This window comes from Carettochelys insculpta, chromosome 4 (assembly GCF_033958435.1).
Source record: "Carettochelys insculpta isolate YL-2023 chromosome 4, ASM3395843v1, whole genome shotgun sequence".
Lineage (NCBI taxonomy): Eukaryota > Metazoa > Chordata > Testudines > Carettochelyidae > Carettochelys > Carettochelys insculpta.
Window position 1 is genome coordinate 51851855 of NC_134140.1, and position 18663 is coordinate 51870517.

General features: G+C 43.7%; 1 protein-coding gene across 1 annotated transcript in view; it reads left to right on the forward strand.

The window, feature by feature from the left end:
* The first annotated feature begins 2210 nt into the window (after window positions 1-2210).
* Window positions 2211-18663, forward strand: part of TRMT9B (tRNA methyltransferase 9B (putative)) — a 38515-nt gene continuing 22062 nt past the window's right edge. Inside the window, exon 1 of the mRNA XM_074992831.1 lies at window positions 2211-2404. The gene's annotated coding sequence lies outside the window, so the exon portion shown is untranslated. The remainder of the gene's footprint in view (window positions 2405-18663) is intronic.

The window sequence follows — 18663 nt, forward strand, 5'->3', positions numbered from 1 at the left end:
TCAGCTAACATCATATATGCCATCATGCTCCAACAATGCCCAGATTCTTTGTATATTGGACAGACTTCAAACTCCCTTAGACAAAGAGTTAATGGGCACAAAACAGACGTAAAAACACTGCTGATCCACAAACCTGATAGCTGGCATTTTAATGGAGTGGGCCATTCTGTTAATGACTCAAGAGTTTGCGTGTTACTGAAGAGGAATGTTCACAACACTCTTGAAAGACAGACTGCCAAACTCTCTTTCATATTCAAATTTGACACATTAACATGTGGTTTGAACTGGGATGGGAATTTTCTGAGTCACTATAGGGGCTCGTTTGCATACTTGGTTTAATCTAATCCTTGACAGCCCCTCTTCTGCCCCTCTACTCTCTGATTTGCTCACCCTGATCATTTTTTTTTCTGATTTGTCTCCCTTGATTACTGTTTTTGGTTCTCTGTGCCTTAAATATTGAGTCTGTTCTGGTATGGCTGTGGTATGAAGAAGTGGGTCTGTCCCACGAAAGGTCACCTAATAAATTATTTTGTTAGTCTATAAAGTGCTACTTGACAGCTTTTTTGTTTACATATTTTAAGAGTAACAGAGAGGTAGCTGTGTTAACCTGTATTCTAACAAAACAAAACAGTAGTCATGAGTCATGTAGCACTTTAAAGACTAACAAAATGATTTATTAGATGATGAACTTTCGTGGGACAGACCCACTTCATCAGATCTATCATCTTCTTAATCATCATTAATATTTTAAGAGTATAAGAAATGATTTACCGGGTTTAAATTATTATAATGGAAATCAGTATGAAACAGTTGGAAGCAATGCAGAATGATGGGAGAAAGGTAGCATTAATCATAAGAACCCACTGGAAAAATAAAACCTTGTCAGAGACAGATTCTGTAGGTGTGGGAGACAGCTGTGACAGAAAACCTGTAAGGAACGGAGCTGAAATTGTAACAATGAAAACTGCATACATCGTGAAGACGAACTTTAGAAATGAGATACTCAAGGATTAATTCTGAATATGTTCCTGAGGGACAGGCAGATGTCACAGAGAAAGGAAAAATGGGAGAGAAAAAAATCTAAGACTATGTTCAAGGATGACTCCTGGGGCTTGATTATCCTGATCTTTGCTTAACAGAAGGCCCCTAACTTTCCAGCTATGAAACAAAGGTCTAGCAGAAAGAGCAGAGCCAGAGATGAGGACTAAAAACAACATAATGTAAATGACTCAATTGTGTCATGAGGCCCTTCATGACAACAGTGAACAGATTGTTCACATTTCTTCTCAAATGATCCCTTTTACAGAAATTCCTCGGCTGCTCAGTTATCTCAGTTTTAAGGTGAGCAAGTGAAACCAACTGAATAAGGACCCTCTGGAGTTCAGAACAGTGGGCCTTAATCAGGGGTACATGTACCCCTGGAGGTATGCAGAGCTCTTCCACAGGGTACATTAACTCAGTGTTCCTCAACCGTTTTATTAATTTAAAAATTGGACTTATTTATACCCATCTCATTTTTTTTATTTATCCTTTTTGCACATGCATCAGTACAAGGCCAAGTTTATTGCCTATAGGCAATTTCTTCCAACCAACCAGTTACAATTGATTAAACAAATGTGTTGCAATGGTGGGAAAAAAACTGGTGTTTGAAAATTTTAGACTGTGAGAGTACTTTATGTATATAATTTTTTTTGAAAAAAGGATACTTTATAAAAAAGGTTGAGAAACACTTGTTCAGAAGCATCACCCCACTGGCTCTATTTATTCCCTTTCTTGGGGATCCAGGTCCCCTGCCACTGGTTCTCCTCTCTCTACATCTTGCCTGCTCCGCATGCCGACATGTGCCGCTTCTCCTGCTAGAGGGCTCACGCTTATGTAAGCCTCCTGCTGGGGGCGGAGGGCTCAAGGGGGCAGCCCGTCGCCTTTGGCAAGGGCGTTTGTGCCCACCGGGTCCCTCCTTCCGCGCCTGCCTGGAGCGAGGCGGGGCAGGCTCTCCCGCAGGAGGGCGCGCCCACGCCTGGCCATGGCGGGCGCCCCCAGGGCTCCCCAAGTGTCGCCGCCGCCGCCGCCGCCGCCGCGCGCGGGCAGGTGCGCCCCCCCGCTCCGCTCAGCCACACCCCGCCCCAGCAGCGCCAGGCCGGGAGGGGGTCACGCACCAGCCCGGCTCTCCCCTGGCTGGGCGGCGGCCGTGCGCTCCCTGTCGGGCGGCGGGCGCAGCCGCCCCCCGCCGCTGCCCCGCAGGGCTGCCAGGCCGGCGGCGAGCGGGCGGGAGCGGCGGCGGGGAGCGCGGGCAAGCGCCGCCTCCCAGGGCAGGATGCAGCAGCTGCCGCCCGCGGCCGGCCCCGGGTGCGCGGACAGAGGCGGCGGATGAAGCAGCGCCCTCGTACCCCACCGTCAGGTGCAGGTAAAGCGGGGACAGAGGGTGGGGGAGGGCCGCAGCCTGCCCTTGAGATGGAGCCGGCACCTGCTGCGGCTGAGCCGAGCCGCCTCCTGGCCATATGGCACGCAGGGGATAGCGGGTGTGCCCTCAGCCCGCCTGCTAGTGCTGGGGCCGCACCAGCGCGGGACAGCTGGATCCTGCACGCACACAGCATGGGATAGCTGTAGCCTGCACCCCGCGCCCCCCATGGGATAGCTATTGTCTACATGCAGACATACAGACAGCATGGGATAGCTGTATCTTACACACGGACACATACACAGAGCATGGGGTAGCTGTAGCCCGCACCCCTCTCCCCCATGGGATGGCTATTGTCTGCGCGCGCACACACACACACACACACACACACACACACACACACACACAGAGCATGGGATAGCTGAAGCCGACACACACCCACCCATGGGATAGCAGTTGCCTAGGCAGAGGCAGAGAGAAAGCATGGGGTAGCTCTAGCCTGCATACATGTACGTGCACACACACAAACACACCATAGGGTAGCTATAGGCTGCACACACACACCTGATGGGATAGCTATAGCCCACACATGCACATATATACACACAGCATGGGTATGCGCTTGTGCACACACAGAGTATGGTATAGCTATATGCTGTATATACTCTGCACTGTATCACTATGGCCTACATACACAGAATGACATAGACATAGACTGCACCCACACCACAGGATACTTACATACAGTACACACACATCATAGTATGGCTATGGACCACACACACTACATAGGATAGCTCTTGACTGCACTACACACAGACTATGGGATAGCTGCAGCCTGCCTACACCTTGCCTATTGTACACAGACACATGCTGCATGCTTAAAGCACAGCTATACTCCACACACATTCTACATGCCTTGTAAACACTAGGTCTAGATATGAATGTAATCTCTCTCTGTATGATCTATAGATTGAACGTGTGGATGTCTACTGTCTATGCCTGACTGTGCTTGTATTTTCTCTCTCCCCACTCTACTATTCTCTGCTGTAACTTCTTCTCCATGCTCCCTCTTCCTCTTGCTTTGGAATCAATAACTCTTGGTCATACTGGCGAGCTGTCTCTTTGCATTGTGTGACTTTTCCATTTCCTGAGAGGAAAATAGGTTAAGTCTTCCTTTTTAACAAAAGCCAAGAAAGGGATGGTCAGGATTCGGCGTGGTCTGATGATTTTGAGTTCCTGCAGGATTGTAGGTCACTTTTCCAGAGGTAGATTCCTGGCTGCTTTTTTCAAGAATAGCAACTTTTAATTATCTTGCAAAGCTTCATTCCTCCTCTCTGCCTTCTCCTTTCTGCAGCTGGAGGCACTGCAAGATGTGCCAACTTCTAATGATAAGGGGAAGAAAAAATCACTATTAATATTCTCTTAGCTTCTCTGTTTAGGTGGTGGGTGCACATTGAGACAGGGAAACGTGATGGTAATCAGTTACATCTGTACCCTGGTTGCTGTGCCAGGAGTGTAGCTACTCAAATGTGACTGTCTGGTTTCTTCCCTCATATTTAATACTCAGCTAGTGTTTGCATATGCATGGACCAAACACGCTTTCTTCCAGCAGCCTCCTGGGACGCCATATGCTATAACCTGGCATCTGTTTCGCTTTTGACACTTCCTAAGTAACTGTATGTTTTTGTGTTATTTCTGTTTCTGATAATTGGGTTTAACACATGAATTATGAAGGGTGGGTATACTTACAGATTAGACAGAGTTTGCAATAGGGTAGAGTGCATGTGCTTCTCTGTGTTTCTTCTACATAGTCACCTTATGTGAATGCATGTGTTTTTCGGTTATGTAACAGTAATTCAATAAGTCATTTTTACAATTCAGAGCAAGGAATAGGTGAAGTGATATGCGCTGTTTATTCAGTCTTCAAAAGTATATTCAGGTTACTGTATTATCCAGGTATTAGCAGTGCAAGTTAATAGTTGTTTAATGAAAACTTATAGTGTGATTTTTTCAGAGTGGGAGCGGCAGGTGCTCAACATCTCTGAAAATCAGACCGTTAATTCTTTTCTTTTGCAAAGAAAAAGATTAACAGAACTATTTCAATAGCACTCCTGGGTTGATGCGATAGAGGCTGAAATTCCATGCTGATATCCGTTGTTCATCTTGATTTTGTCAAGCTGTCATGTAAATTGTTCCTCTGGAGTTTCTGATTCTGAATGTGAGAATAAAGAAACAGACATGAAAAACACTGGAGGCAATCAATGCACATGAAAGATCACTGTAACAGCTTGGGAAGGCCGAAAGGCAGGTTTTTTCACAGGACAATATTAAGAAACTGTTTTCATTATTACAATTTATTTTTAGGATAATATTTATATTTCAGTTATACACACACTTTTTGTACAAAATCTGCTCAGTTGAACCCTTTTTGCCACTCAACAAGAACCTTGAATTTAGAGATGAAATTAGTGTGCTGATCTTAACAGTAACGATTTGATTATTTGTATTTTTTGTCATAGCTTATATACAGAGAGATTTCAAATGGTGTCAATTTACTTATCCAGAGACTGAAGCAAGTACATTGCCATAGGTAATTTGAATATGCATTTAGCTATCCCGAAAGGGCTATTGTGCATTCTCAGACTATATATATTCTTTTACATAAGCAAAACGGCATTGTAGAAAAAATAAACAAGCGAGTCTCTTTTTAAATTCTCATTTGAAAGTTGTGTAAATCTTGTTTTCTGTCAGAGCTCAATTCCATCCCCAGAGTTAGGGAGAAGATTCCAAAATTTGTAATTATTCATGCATTAAAGGGACAGCCAATGAGCAGTCTCCATTCATAAGTTTTGATCAGCCGGTGTTTTGCCATCCATTCTGGGCTGTTGATTCAAAATATGGAAGATGACAAGATATTGTGTAAAAGAGTCAATAAGACTACTCAGAGTGCATACAAATCAACATGTATCTAAATCTTGCAGGATCAAGGCCTAAATATGGAAGTATATGTCCCTGTGTTGGGGAAAGACAGAGCAGGGGAGCAGTATGTCAGAAAGCCGCTTCTAGAAATTTTGTCCCCAACTATATCAATAAACATAGCACTATTTGGATAGTTCTTAGTTCTATAGATACTCTTATATGTATAGAATCCAACCCATCTTTTAAAGAATTTAGTAATAAAAATAGTTTATTCAAAATAGTTCAGTTTACACTGTCACAGTTCAGGGCAATTGAACCTATATTTCCTCTCTGTGGTCCAGCAATGGCACCCACTTCTAGACTTCTAGCACCCAGCCATCACCCCTCTTGGGCAGAGACCTACATCTCTCCCTCCAGACTGGTTTATTTATTTTCTTTCAGGCTGCGGTTCCCTGCTTATTCTGTGTTCTTTTCCAGGGGTGGATTAAGAACAGATGAGGCAATCGTACAACACAGTCACAGTCACAGTCACAGTCACAGTCACAGTCGCAAGGGGCCCTCCCACTATATTAAAATATTAATGTATCATTATTTATTCTTTAAAATCTTTTCATGCTAACTGTTGCTCATGATACTTAATAAAATTACACTGTAATTTTAAAATAAGAATGACATGACACATTTCTTACATTCCATTAAAGCAAATAGTTTGTTTAAACAAACAAAATGTTGTTCTGGAGCCTTGGGACCCCTCATGCCTGGGAGCCCTGGAACAACAGTCCTTTTTGCCATTATGCTAATCTGCCACTGTTATTTCTAGTGACGTAGCCTGTGTAATCAGGGCACCTGGGCTTTGCTTTCTCTTTAGAGTTTTAGGCACAGCATAACTGCCAGCAATTAGGAATTACCACACAACACACGTACTGAGGTGCAAGCCTTACAGAGAACATGAAAAACAATAAAATAAGCTAATGGCACATCTGCAGGGTAGATGCAGGGTCAATCTTCCGTGATTCAATTTCACGTCTAGTAGAGACGTGCAAAATCAACTTCTCAAGGGTCACAGTCGGCCAGTTGCGTAGCTAAAATCGACTAGCCAGCGGTTGGCCAATTGTGTAGCTAAAGCAGAGTTATCAGCAGTTGACTGCTAGGGCTCTCTACATGGAAGAAGGTTGATGGGAACATTTCTCCCATAGACCTTCCTCAGTCCTCACTGATCATGAGGTGTTCCAGGGTCATCTTTGAGCCCAGAAAGCACCATTTTGTGCATGTGAGAAACAGAACCCTGGAAGGTCGACCATGAGTGGGTTGATCTTCCGTGGTAGTATAGGAGTACTCAGCTTTTCCTCCTGGAACTGGATTGCAGTGTATCTCCTTTCAGTGGTCTCATTTAGTCCTCAGACTCAGAGTTATGCACCTGTCTCCTGCTATTGCTTGTTCCCTATTAGCTTATTCTTTACGGTATCTGCAACATCTGCCCTGCTATGAAAGGGAATAGCATTTACGTTGGCCCCTGCCGCTGGATCATTTACTATTAGCTGGGTGATAGGAGAGCCTGTCCCTCCTCTCTGCTAAGCTCCAGGTCCCAGGCCTTTACAGATACAGTAACAGTATTGCCATTAAATGCTTCTTTGTTCTTTCTTCCCATATCTCTTCAGGCATTGTATATCAGACCACCCCAGCACACACTCCAGAGATACAACCCTTGTCCCCTGGGCCACAGGGATGCACATGCCAACAGCCATGGGGAGCAAGTGGCTGGAAGCTGCTCTAACCTGCTCTGCTGCTAGTGTTGGTGGTGGGGATCTCCAGGGTGTTATAAATTACCCAGGGGCAACAGGGGCCAGGGGAGCCAGTGGACAGGTGGCAGCAGGTGGCAAGTGTTGATAGAGCCTGGCCCGAGACCAGGGGTGTGTAACTTGCTGCCTGTGACCTTACCTTATAAGAGCATGGCTTAGTCAAGAGAGATGCTGTTATTGGCTCCTGCATTATGGCTACTCATTCACTATAGCTACATCTACGCGAGCCCCTTCCTTTTGGAAGGGGCATGGTAGTGCGCTAGTTGGGAAGATGCTAATGAGGCACTGCCATGAATATGCAGTGCCTCATTAGCATAATGGTGGCCACGCACGATTCGAAAACACCACTTTCTAATCGTGTGTTGCCCATGTAGATGGGGGCCTTTTGAAAGGTTCCCCCGGACTTTGAGAACTCCTTCTTCCTATTTGGTTTTAGGAAGAAGGGCTTTCGAAGTCCAGGGGTCCTTTCAAAAGGCCCCCATGTACACAGGCGGTGCACAATATGAAAGCAGCACTTTCAAATCGCGTGGGGCTGCCATTATGCTAATGAAACACTGCATATTTATGGTAGCAGCTCATTAGCACCGTCCCAACTTGCTCATTACCATGCCCCTTCTGAAAGGAAGGGGCTAGTGTAGACGTAGCCTTTGAGTTTTGTCAAGGGGAGCTGTAGTCATGGAGGAGGAGTGTACCTGTAAGAGCAGCATTAACTTTTGGATGCATGTCTTCTTGGAGGGGACCATTCCCTTGCACTGTTTCCCTCAGCAAACCTTTACTCCATCTTGATGGTGTGAACTTGAATGGACTAGAGTGGGCTGATAGAGACCAGGAAACATGCTACATAGCTGTCATCCCCACTTCCATCTATTTTTGCACATTGTTGCTTCCTGAAATGCACCAGATAGTGGAGTGAGTCATTGGTCCTTAACTTTCAGTTGTTTGCACTTTGTCATTATTTTCACAATTTATTTATAATATGATGATGTTGCTAAGTAAAAGTAAGAAACGTCAAGAGGATATTGATAGAGTTCTAGAACTAATTTCATAACCGTCAAGTCCTATTACATGGTTTTCATCTTTGGATAGTAACAAAACAAATGTTAATAAACGAAAAGGGGGAAAAAAAATTCTAATGCCAGTATGCACTAAGCTTTTCTTTAGCGGTACGTGAGCCATGAAAGAGTGACATTGTAGCTGTCTTACAGACTAATAGTTCTCAACCAGGCGTACATGCACCTCTGGATGTATGCAGAGATCACCTGTGGGGTACATCAGCTCATCTACATATTTACAGCTGACTACATAAAAAGCACTAGTGAAATCAGTACAAACAAAAATCATATAGACAATGAAATGAGTTATACCACTCTGTGCACTATACATTGAAACGTAAGTACAAGTGATTATTTCATAATGGCACGGTACAAAAGGAGAATGTGAGCGGTTTTTCACTAATAGTGTGCTCTCGCACTTCTGTATTTTTGTATGTGACTTGGCAAATTTTTAAGAGGGATGAAACTTGGGGATACACAAGACAAATCTGACTCTTGAAAGGGGTATGATTGTCTGGAAATGTTGGGGGCCACGATCATAGTCAGGTGTGACAGAGCTTGGGGATTATTTCTCTGAGCCAGTGTGCTGTCTTGTGGTAGTGCCTCTCTGGCTGTCTCCTGCATCTGCAAAGCTGTCTCAGCTTAAAGAGCACGGTGGGTTTTTTTTAATGACTAGGCTCTCTGGCCATGTCACCATCCATGTTTTCCCCCTTGTGAGTGGAGTGTGGGGATAATCTCCTAGTTCTAAAGTCCAGTTGCTTCCCCAGTGATCTCGGCCTGTTCACTACTCTGCGTTCCAGCCCTGGGACCCTGTAGCTAACAGTCTTCTGCTGCCTCTCCTTAACGGCTGTGCTGGAGCTCTTCCAGTTCCTGGCTCACTTCCCTGCAGCCCCAGCACCTTCTTCACCCTCTTCTCAGGGCTTCCAGGCAACAGTTCCTCCAGCACTTCTCTGTCCAAGGTGCTGCCTTTTTGCAATCCTCTAAGAGTACAGTTCTGACCACCTGGGCTCTCTGCCGTAACCAGCCCTGCTCTGTGTTGCTGCTCCTTTTTATGTGATCCCCCTGGGCCCTGATTGGCGCTTCCATGCAGCCTCTCTCCAATTGGCCGCCCCCTCCGCAGCCTCACTAGGCTGCTTTTAAACCCTTCCTTTCCAGTCTGGGGTGAATACCCTATCACAGCAACATTGGTTTTTTCTTTTCTTGCTGATCAGGATGGATCACTTCATCTTCACAGGCCTTAAATATAAAATTCAAGGCTCAGAGGCTGGGGGCTTGCCTATACCTAAAATGAGGCCAACCTAATTATATCCCTCAAGTGTGTGGAAGATATTTCCCCCCTTGTACGTGGTTAGGTTGAGCTAGTTGCCACTGTTGATGTAGGTAGGTTGAGGGAAAAATTCTTCCATTACTTAGCTGCTACTGCTTTGTGGAGCAGTGGGTTACCCCTTCCATTCGTTGTAGGGAGTCTTTGTATTACAGTAGTATGGCAATGACAGCTGCACCTCTGTAGCTGCTGTAGTCTGGACATGCCCTGAGGGTCACTCTGTGAGCTGGTGTAAATTGGAATAGCTCACAAAGGGCTGTTAAGATGAGGTGATCTTTCAAGGGATTTTTTCAGCTTCTAAAGATTTATTCCGATTTACACCCCTCTTCCCAGTGAGGGTCTTGCCCAGCAATTTGGACTACTAGGCTGCTATGACTTTTCATTTCTCAAGTCTTTTAAGAACAGCAGCTGCTATGGGCCAAGACGAGAGGTGATTTGCAGCCTGTGCAAATATGAGCTGTCCTTGGATTTGATTTTCAGGAACCATACATTGTCTTTTGTTATTATTGTTACTATAATCCTCTTCTTTTGATACCATATCATGTGTTGAAATTATGACCTTCCTAAAAAAATGCTTCCAGCTCTAAGGATTATTTCCCAAGTATTCCCTCTTGTATTGATAGTCATTTGGAAAAGTCAGAAGAAGTGAATGAAACAGAGGAGAGTGCTGGTGGTATTAGGCAGCTAATCTACAGCTACCATAGGCAAGATTTCCTCCCACTGGAGACGGGATAAAAAGGTGAATCCTTAGTATCCCATAAACCATCACACGTATGTCCAGAATTCCTGTTAAAATACCCTGTTTTCAACTGTTTTCAAGAGATGTATTACTGAGTTGTCAATCAAAAATTTTGACACACACCCTTAACAGCTGTTGTTTCACTAATCCTTCTTGGACATAGAACTGGCATACCTGCAGACTAAAGAAAAATGTATTGCCCCTGATTGTTCAGGCATTCTGCAATGCAAAGTAATCCCTTGAAAATTCTGTAAATTCACCTCTTAAATACTTAAGTCTAGACACTGTGGTTATTGGCAGTTCAGGAATGTATGGAGTAATTAACAGCATTATAATATTTCCTTGCCTGTTGTTTTCACTAAAATTCCTTTAAATACTGATCTATTAACCTACTACAGGTTCAATTTCTCTCATTTGTTGCCGTTGGGACCTGAATGTTGCCGAACCAGAAAATTTTGCTGAACCATAAGAGGTCAGTACTAGCAGCATTACCAACACTTTTACTGCTTACTGGGCGCTAAGAAGAGCTTTAGACGTAAATTAGAGCTAAATAACAGCACAGGACACTGACAGCCAGGACTGGTCTCTGTAAATAAACTTTACTGGATCGTGGGGCTCTTGGCCACACCCAGGATAACTGGACATCCAGCTAACTAAAATCATTCTGCATGACAGATGTTGCCAGGCCAGAGAGTGCCAGATTAGAGAGGTTCAACCTGTAGAAACTTAACTTTTGAAGTCATGTCTATTAATTCCTTTCAGTAAGTGACCCATGTCATATAATTATTCCACTAACATTACTAGTTTCTTCTTTTTACCAGTTTTGCTACAAAAATGATCATTGTGGAAAAGTAATCAGAAAAACAAAACACTTACTTTCTCAGAAACTGACCTCTTCATTTTATTTTTTCACAGTAACACATTGTAAAGTCATGTGTTTGTTTTATTGTGAGAAAATACTACTTTTGTTGTTGCAAATGCCAGAGATATAACTGTTCCTTTAGATTTTGAATAGCAGAAATAGATTCACTGTTCAAATAGAGCAAAAAAAAATTTCAAACTTCAAAAAACAATCAATCTACTCTGAGTACAGCAGTTATTCTTACAGCCAGCAGAAGGATCATTTACTACTACACAAAAGCCTGAAATGTTCTGTATGCTCCTGAAAAATACTAGCATGTCTCCTCCAGATGTTAATAGTACGGTTCTGATGCCATTCTGACCTATAAAGATAATGTGAGCACACAGTCCTTAACTCCTCCTTAATAGTGTCAAGATGTTCAGATGTTATAGAATAAAGAGAATAGCACATGCCTACATCATTTACCCTCTGCTGAGACAAGGTGGATTGAGAGCTTTAGATTTGAGCTTCCTTCTTTGTGTCAGTTTGTCACAATTTAAAACATTTGGTAGGTGAAGTTTTTTTGTATTTTAAGTCCCACTTTTCAGAACTACATTTAAAAGTATCTTTCAAATATGTGATATAGTGTTATATATGTCTAGGAGCTATCATTTTGTGTGTTCTTCAGGACCAAGTGCTTCAGAAGATAGATTATGGATATATGAAAAACAACAAGAAGTCCTGTGGCACCTTATAGACAAACGATATTTTGGAGCATAAGCTTTCGTGGGTCTTTGCCCATGAAAGCTTATGCTCCAAAATATCTGTTAGTCTATAAGGTGCTGCAGGACTTCTTGTTGTTTTCGAAGATACAGACTACATGGCTACCTTTCTGATACTGGTCACCATGCAATGGATATACAGAGAGTTTTTCATCTGAGACCCTGACATTAGGCCAAATCCATTCCACATCAGTACTGATTGGAGTTCATGTTCACCACTTGTTTGGTAGGGCCTGTAAAAATCGGATCATATTTTGTTTTATATTGCGAATGTGACTACCACTAACGGAGTCTTGTTGAGCAGCAAGAAGTCCTGCGGCACCTTATAGACTAACAGAGTTTTGTTAGCGTTTTCATCAGGCATTTGGCACAGGGACTGAACAGTCTTCTTCCCTTTTGGGGTTTCCCCCTTAGTCCAGGTTGAAAAGAGACTAATGAGGCAGTGTGGGGGAAGCTTGCACTTCTGCATCTCATGCTGCACCTGGTCTATAATTTCAAGGTTGTTGGATTGACAGTTTCCCATCTTTCATGAGTACACGGTGAACTTTATGAAAGCATTTCAGAGCAATACATCAAATGTCCGTAGGCCCAATTATCTGTGCTGTTTGAGTTACACTAGGCTTAGGAATGTGTACAAAAGGCAGTTTTATGTCGGTTTGGGACCTCCCTGTATTATATGGTTGTCTGTGGTCTGCTGGAGTGTGGGATAAGTTAGCCAAAGGGGCCATTGCAGTAAACAAGAATAACTTGAATGGAACAGGGCCTTGATCATGCTCTCTTCTCTTAGGGTTTAACTTAGTCTTAGGGTATATCTACACAGCAGTAATACAGCTGCAGCTGGCCCTTTTCAGCTAACTCGGGGTCATGGTGGCTACGTCTAGACTGCAGTTTAGCACAGCGCTGCTCCTGGCAGCGCTATGCCAATGACAGGTCATGAAATTGCAAATGGAGAATCATTTGCAAACTCGCATGGCTAATTTGCGTAGCCGCATGAGATTTTCCTGTAGGCAGGGGGCATGCTGGCAGTACAGAGGCCTTGTGGACGTGCCTCTGATGGCTAAGCCCCCCTCTGTCACCAGTCCTTTACGCCTGACTTTTTTTAGATGTAAAGGACTGGTGACAGAGGGGTCTTAGCTGGCAGAGGCACTACCACACAGCCTTTGTACTCCCAGCATGATCCCTGCCTACAGGAGAACCTCACGCGGCTATGCTAATTAGCTACACGAGTTTGTAAATGGCTCTCCATTTGCAATTTCATGACCTGTCATTAGCATAGCGCTGCTGGCAGCAGAGCTGTGCTAAACAGCAGTTTGGACGCAGCCCATGTGGGGCTATAAAATTGCACTGTAGGCATTCAGGCTTGAATTGGAGTCTGGGGTCTGGAACCCTCTACCATTTCTAGTTTACAGTCCTGCCTGTGTTTGCCTTGGTAACCTGACCCATGCAGTGTGGATGCAAGCTAATTAACTCAGGCATGACTAGTCCTTCAGCACCTTCCTGTGATTTCCCTGGGTTGTATTTTTTTGCTACCTATGAACCCTCACTTTCTATGCTGGAAGTCACCTACCAGCCCACATATATACAAATGGGCTGTGGCTATGCTTGGCCAAAACTTCAAAATGGCCATGCTAATGGCCAAATGGAAGAATACTAATGAGGTGCTGAACTGAATAGTCAGCGCGTCATTAGCATTAGCATGCTGCCGGCTGTGGCGCTTTGAAAGTGCTGCCTTTGAACCTGCACAAATCAGCATGGCTACATGGGGGTCCTTTTCGAAAGGACCCTGCACATTTCGAAATCCCCTTATGAGAGGAATAAGGGGATATCGAAATGTGCGGGGTCCTTTCGAAAAGGACCCCCATGTAGACACACCAAGCCGCGTGCGTTCAAAAGCCATGCTTTCGAAGCCCTGCAGCTGGCAGCGTGCTAATGCTAATGAGGCGCTTAATATTCACTTTAGCGCCTCATAAGTATTCTTCGATTTGGCCATTAGCATGGCCATTTTGAAGTTTTAGCCAAGCGTGGCCACAGCCTTGGTATTTAAACACCACATTGCATGCAGATCACTGTATCTGCAACCTCTATACTGTGCTTCCACAGCACTTGAACAGAAGAGATGGCCTCCAGAAAATTATCTTCCCAGTTTGCTGCCAGCTGGTCAGAGGCTCTCACCAAGGTTCTGGTGGGCCTCTGGTGTGGGTTCAGTAAGAGCAATGGTTTGGGGAGGTCTGCTCAAAATGTACAGTTCTGCAAAGCCATCTCCAAGAAGCTGGCGGAGGAAGGGCTTCACTGAATGGGAACTCAGTGCAGGATGAAAATTAAATCCTTCAGCAAGGCGTATGAGAAGGTCAAAATCCAGAACTCCTGGTCTGGCAACATCCTAAGAAAGTGCTTGTTTTACAAGAGGCTGGACTGGGTGCTCCAGTGAAGACTCCATGTGACTTTAATGGCCCACAGTAGGCAGAGGGCCCAGAGAAGCTGGAGTAGACACGGGAAGTACATGAATGAGACAGTGTGGAGTAGACACCATTGGTTTCAGGGTATAGCGACAGCAATCTCAGCCTAGAGTCCCATGACCTTTTCAGGGAGAAGAAGAAGGAATAGACTGAAAAGGGCACAGCGAAGAAGTCAGTACTATAGTACACGGGTAAGAACAAAGACAGCAGCTTGTGTGTTTTTATAGGGGATATTACAACATATGGGATCTGCCTTTGTTTATGATTAATTTTGTTATTGTAATAGGGTCATTACATGGCATGGGTGGCCTTTTAATGTAAAGTTTCATGTATGGTTGGAAGAAGCTTCATTTTCCATACCCCTTTTTTCTCTCTCTCTCTCTCTCCCCCACACACACTTCCATCCCTAGCCACTTGTGATCCAAGATGTGTTTTATTTCAAGAGAAGAAAAAGAAACCTTTTAAACATTCAGTAAATTATTGTGTGCAAAAATGGGATATGTAGGTTGAGAAATGCCCCTAAATTCAGAGAACCATGTGGCACAGGCATCTGTTTTTCTGTTTGCTTTTTTCTCACACTGTTCTTAGCAGTAGAGCATTTTCATAGGCAACCTAGATATTAATTCTGCTGCATGACTTCAGGGTTCTTTGGAAAGAGTTTCTTGTAAATCAGAAATTCTAAGTAGAACAACTCAACCTGAAGCCTCACACGTGCTGGGAAGATGACAATGGACATATTCTGGACATTGTTAGAGGATGTCACCAGCAAGACTTCCACCTCAACTGATGTTATGGACACCACCTGTGAAGAGGAAAAGACAGCAACCTTGAAAAATACAGGGGAAGAAGCCAAGTTCATCACCATAACTCTCAGAAACCTGAACTGACCAGCACAAGACTGACATAAATGATGGAAATTGGCAGGCAGACCATGCATTCAAAGTTATTGTAGGATAAAGCATGGAAAAAGTATTTGTGACAGTATTAAATCCAGGGCATTTGCAAAGTCTTGCTACTATTGGTCTAGCAATCTGCTGCTGGGACAGAAATGGCTGAGGAGATCCATCAAGCTGACCAAAGCTGGTAGGGGCAGGAGGCCTCCACTTCCACAGCTGGATTGATTATGTCCATTTAGCATACGATGAAGTTTGGATAAGACAAGTATTGGTTTAATATACTGCAACAGAGACACGCTGTGATGTTGGGCTCTTTCTGTTCTTTCTTTCCCTTCTCCTCCTGTGGGAGTGGTGTCTGCTTGCTCTGCTCCCTCTCCTACTCAAAACCTCCTCTGGGATCCTGATGGCCAGGCACAAGCTCTGCCGGCCTCCTTCAGCAGCTCTCTTTGGTTGCTGTTCCCTGGGAGTTCAGCAAGTGAGGAAGTTAGCTGGCGAAAGATATTTTTATCTGGGCTGGATTAGAACTTATGTAAGGTCTGGAGATTCTTGTGTCATTCCAACACTGGCTCCAGCAGGGGCCAAAATCATGCCTCAGACAGAACGTACACATCTTAATAATGGGAAGTATTACACGGTTGAATAATTCCCTAAAAGAAGTGATGGAAGGGCCAAGCCTGCAGACATTTTAAATTATGCTGGTCAAAAGTACTTGAAATTCAAGTGTGCCTTGTATTGGCAAGTGATAGCTTAAATGCCCTAATCAGTTTTTTCATCTTTAATTTCAGTAATTCTCTAGTGTTTAAGACACAGCACTCTAACATTATTTAACAAGTGGATTTTCTTTATAATTCTTAAGGTTAACAGGCTCTGTTTATAAAATACTTAATTCTATTGCATGCAGATACTAGAGTTAGAGGGGAATCCTAATTCTTTCTCTTTGTAGACTACTGGAAATTGCAATTTTGTCATTGAAAGGTAACAGTGTAAAATGTGTGTCCTCTAAAGGAGCAGCTGTGGTGTCTTTGATCTGCATTCTTGACAAATTAATTACTGAAAAAGTTAATAGGAAAAGAGAAGAGCTAGAATCCCACAGACAGAGAACGTTCAGGCAAATGTTTGGCCATAACATTTATGCAGTTACATATATACAAAATATTTCCTGAATCTTTCAGATTTATTTTTAATCAAGGAATTAAAACTGGGAGCGGTGCAGAAAATAGTCTTTGAGATGTAGCATATTATTCCTGCAGACAATCATGTTTACCATAATTACATATAATGGACTGATGATTAACTTTACTAATGAGATCAGCAAAATTTTCTCTTCTGGCTTCATCCAATATGCTTTCTCGCTCTTCTCCATCGCTAGGCTGCAAGTAGCCATTCTGTTCTCAAAGAAAGAGCTTAAATGAACCAGGAAGCAAATTATTTCAAGGAACGGAGCCACTGCCCTTCAGAGACTTACAGTGACTGCATGTTTTCATATTTATGCAGTGTTGTAGCTGTGTTGGTCCCAGAATATTCCAGAGACAAGATGGATGTGATAGGGATTTTGTAGCTCGTTAGTTACATCCATGCTTTAAGATCTCACACCCCAGGCAAGAGAATCCTCTTTGGGTAAAATGGGCTTCTAGAGTTAAGGCTAAACAGAGGCCTTTCTCTCCATGTCATTCACAAGATATCTGACATCCCTGTTGAGGAATCAAAGCCACTTAACCTGCCTTCTCCCACTAGCAAAGCTGTTGTAGCAGCTCTGTGTGAAGCAAGGGAATGGATACAGAAAATAAAGAGTAACAGAGAGCAAGCCGTGCTAGTCTATATACTATCAAAACAAAAAAGCAGTCCAGTAGCACTTTAACGACTAACAAAATAATATTTTTGTTATTATTTTACTTCATTTTAATTATTTTAAATTATTTTGTTAGTCGTTAAAGTGCTACTGGACTGCTTTTTTGTTTTGATAGAAAATAAAGAGGTATAGGATGTATGCATAACTAAAGAGTGAAAGCAGAGAAGTAGAATGTGGAGGGAGGAGGGAGCTAAAGTGTTTGAGTTTCATTCAGCTACTTAGCTTTCCAGTGAACATCAGTTGACTTTCAAACAGTGGCAGGGCTGACAGACTTACTCTGCCCATGAGCAAAGTGTGTGGGGGAGGATCTGTGCTCCTGGAAGGTACAGGATTGAGAGCAGCCAGGCATTAGTGCTGCCCACAGCATGCTGCCTGGGGCTCCAGTGGTGATTTAAAGGGCAGTGTCTCTGACCACTGCTGCTGCCGAGTGCAGTAGCAGCAGCAGTGGCGGAGAGCACTGGACTCTTTTGAATCTCTAAGCTCTGGGTCACTTGCCCCCTTTTTCTTCCCTCATTGTCGGCAGGCCTGACTGTTGCTGGTTAATGGTAGCTGGGAGAAGGCTCACAGACATATTCTTGCCTCTCAGCTGTTAACCATTCTTCCCCCTGCCATGTAACATAGTGAAAATGAGATTTCCCATGTACATAAATGAAATGAAGACCCTAGGAACCTGTTCACGCTATCTTAGTTTTTATTTAGTTCTGCTCATCATAATAGCTAAGTACTGATTACTGCTCTGAGATTTCATTCTTAACATAGCTTTGTTTCCAGTGGATGTGATGTAAGCTACTAGTCATAACTGAAAAAATAAAGTGCCTCACAGCTTCAGAACCCAACATTCAAGATAAATGTAAAGCTTAGCAACATGGGACACAGCAAGCAGTTTTTCTACATGCACTCTCCTTCTGGGTACAGGGAAACCTGCAAATGTCCGGTACAGGAGAAAAGTCAAAATCAATCACCGTGCTCCTGACCTAGGACAGTGCTTTAACAGGGAGTTACAAAAGAATTATGAGGGAGGTAGCCATGTTAGTCTGTAGCTTCGAAAACAACAAAAAATCTTCTGGCGCCTTAAAGACTAACAGATATTTTGGAGCATAAGCTTTCGTGGGCAAAGGCCCGCTTCATCGGATCAAAAGAGTTATGGACCATTTAAGAAATGAGGGAAATAAAGATTCTGAAGACTGTATGGCTGGGTCTACACTTGCCCCCAGTTTCAAAGGGTCATGTTAATCAGGGAGATGGGAGATTATTAATGAAGTGCTGAAATGAATATGCAGCACTTCATAAGGTTAATTCTCCCCCGCGTTAACTTCAAAGCGTCAGCCTTCGGAGTGTCAGCATGCATGTAGCTGCGGGCACTTCAAACTGCCCACACTACTTTGAAGTGCCTTTACTCCTCAAAATTTTGGGGAGTAAAGGCACTTCAGAGTAGTGTGGGCACTTCAAAGTGCCTGCAACCATACACATGCCAGTACTTCAAAGTTTGACACTTCAAAGTTGCCACAAGGGAGAATTAGCTTAATGAAATGCTGCCTATCCACGGCAGAACTTCATGAGTAATCTCACATCACCCTGATTAACATGCTCCCTTCAAAGTTGGGG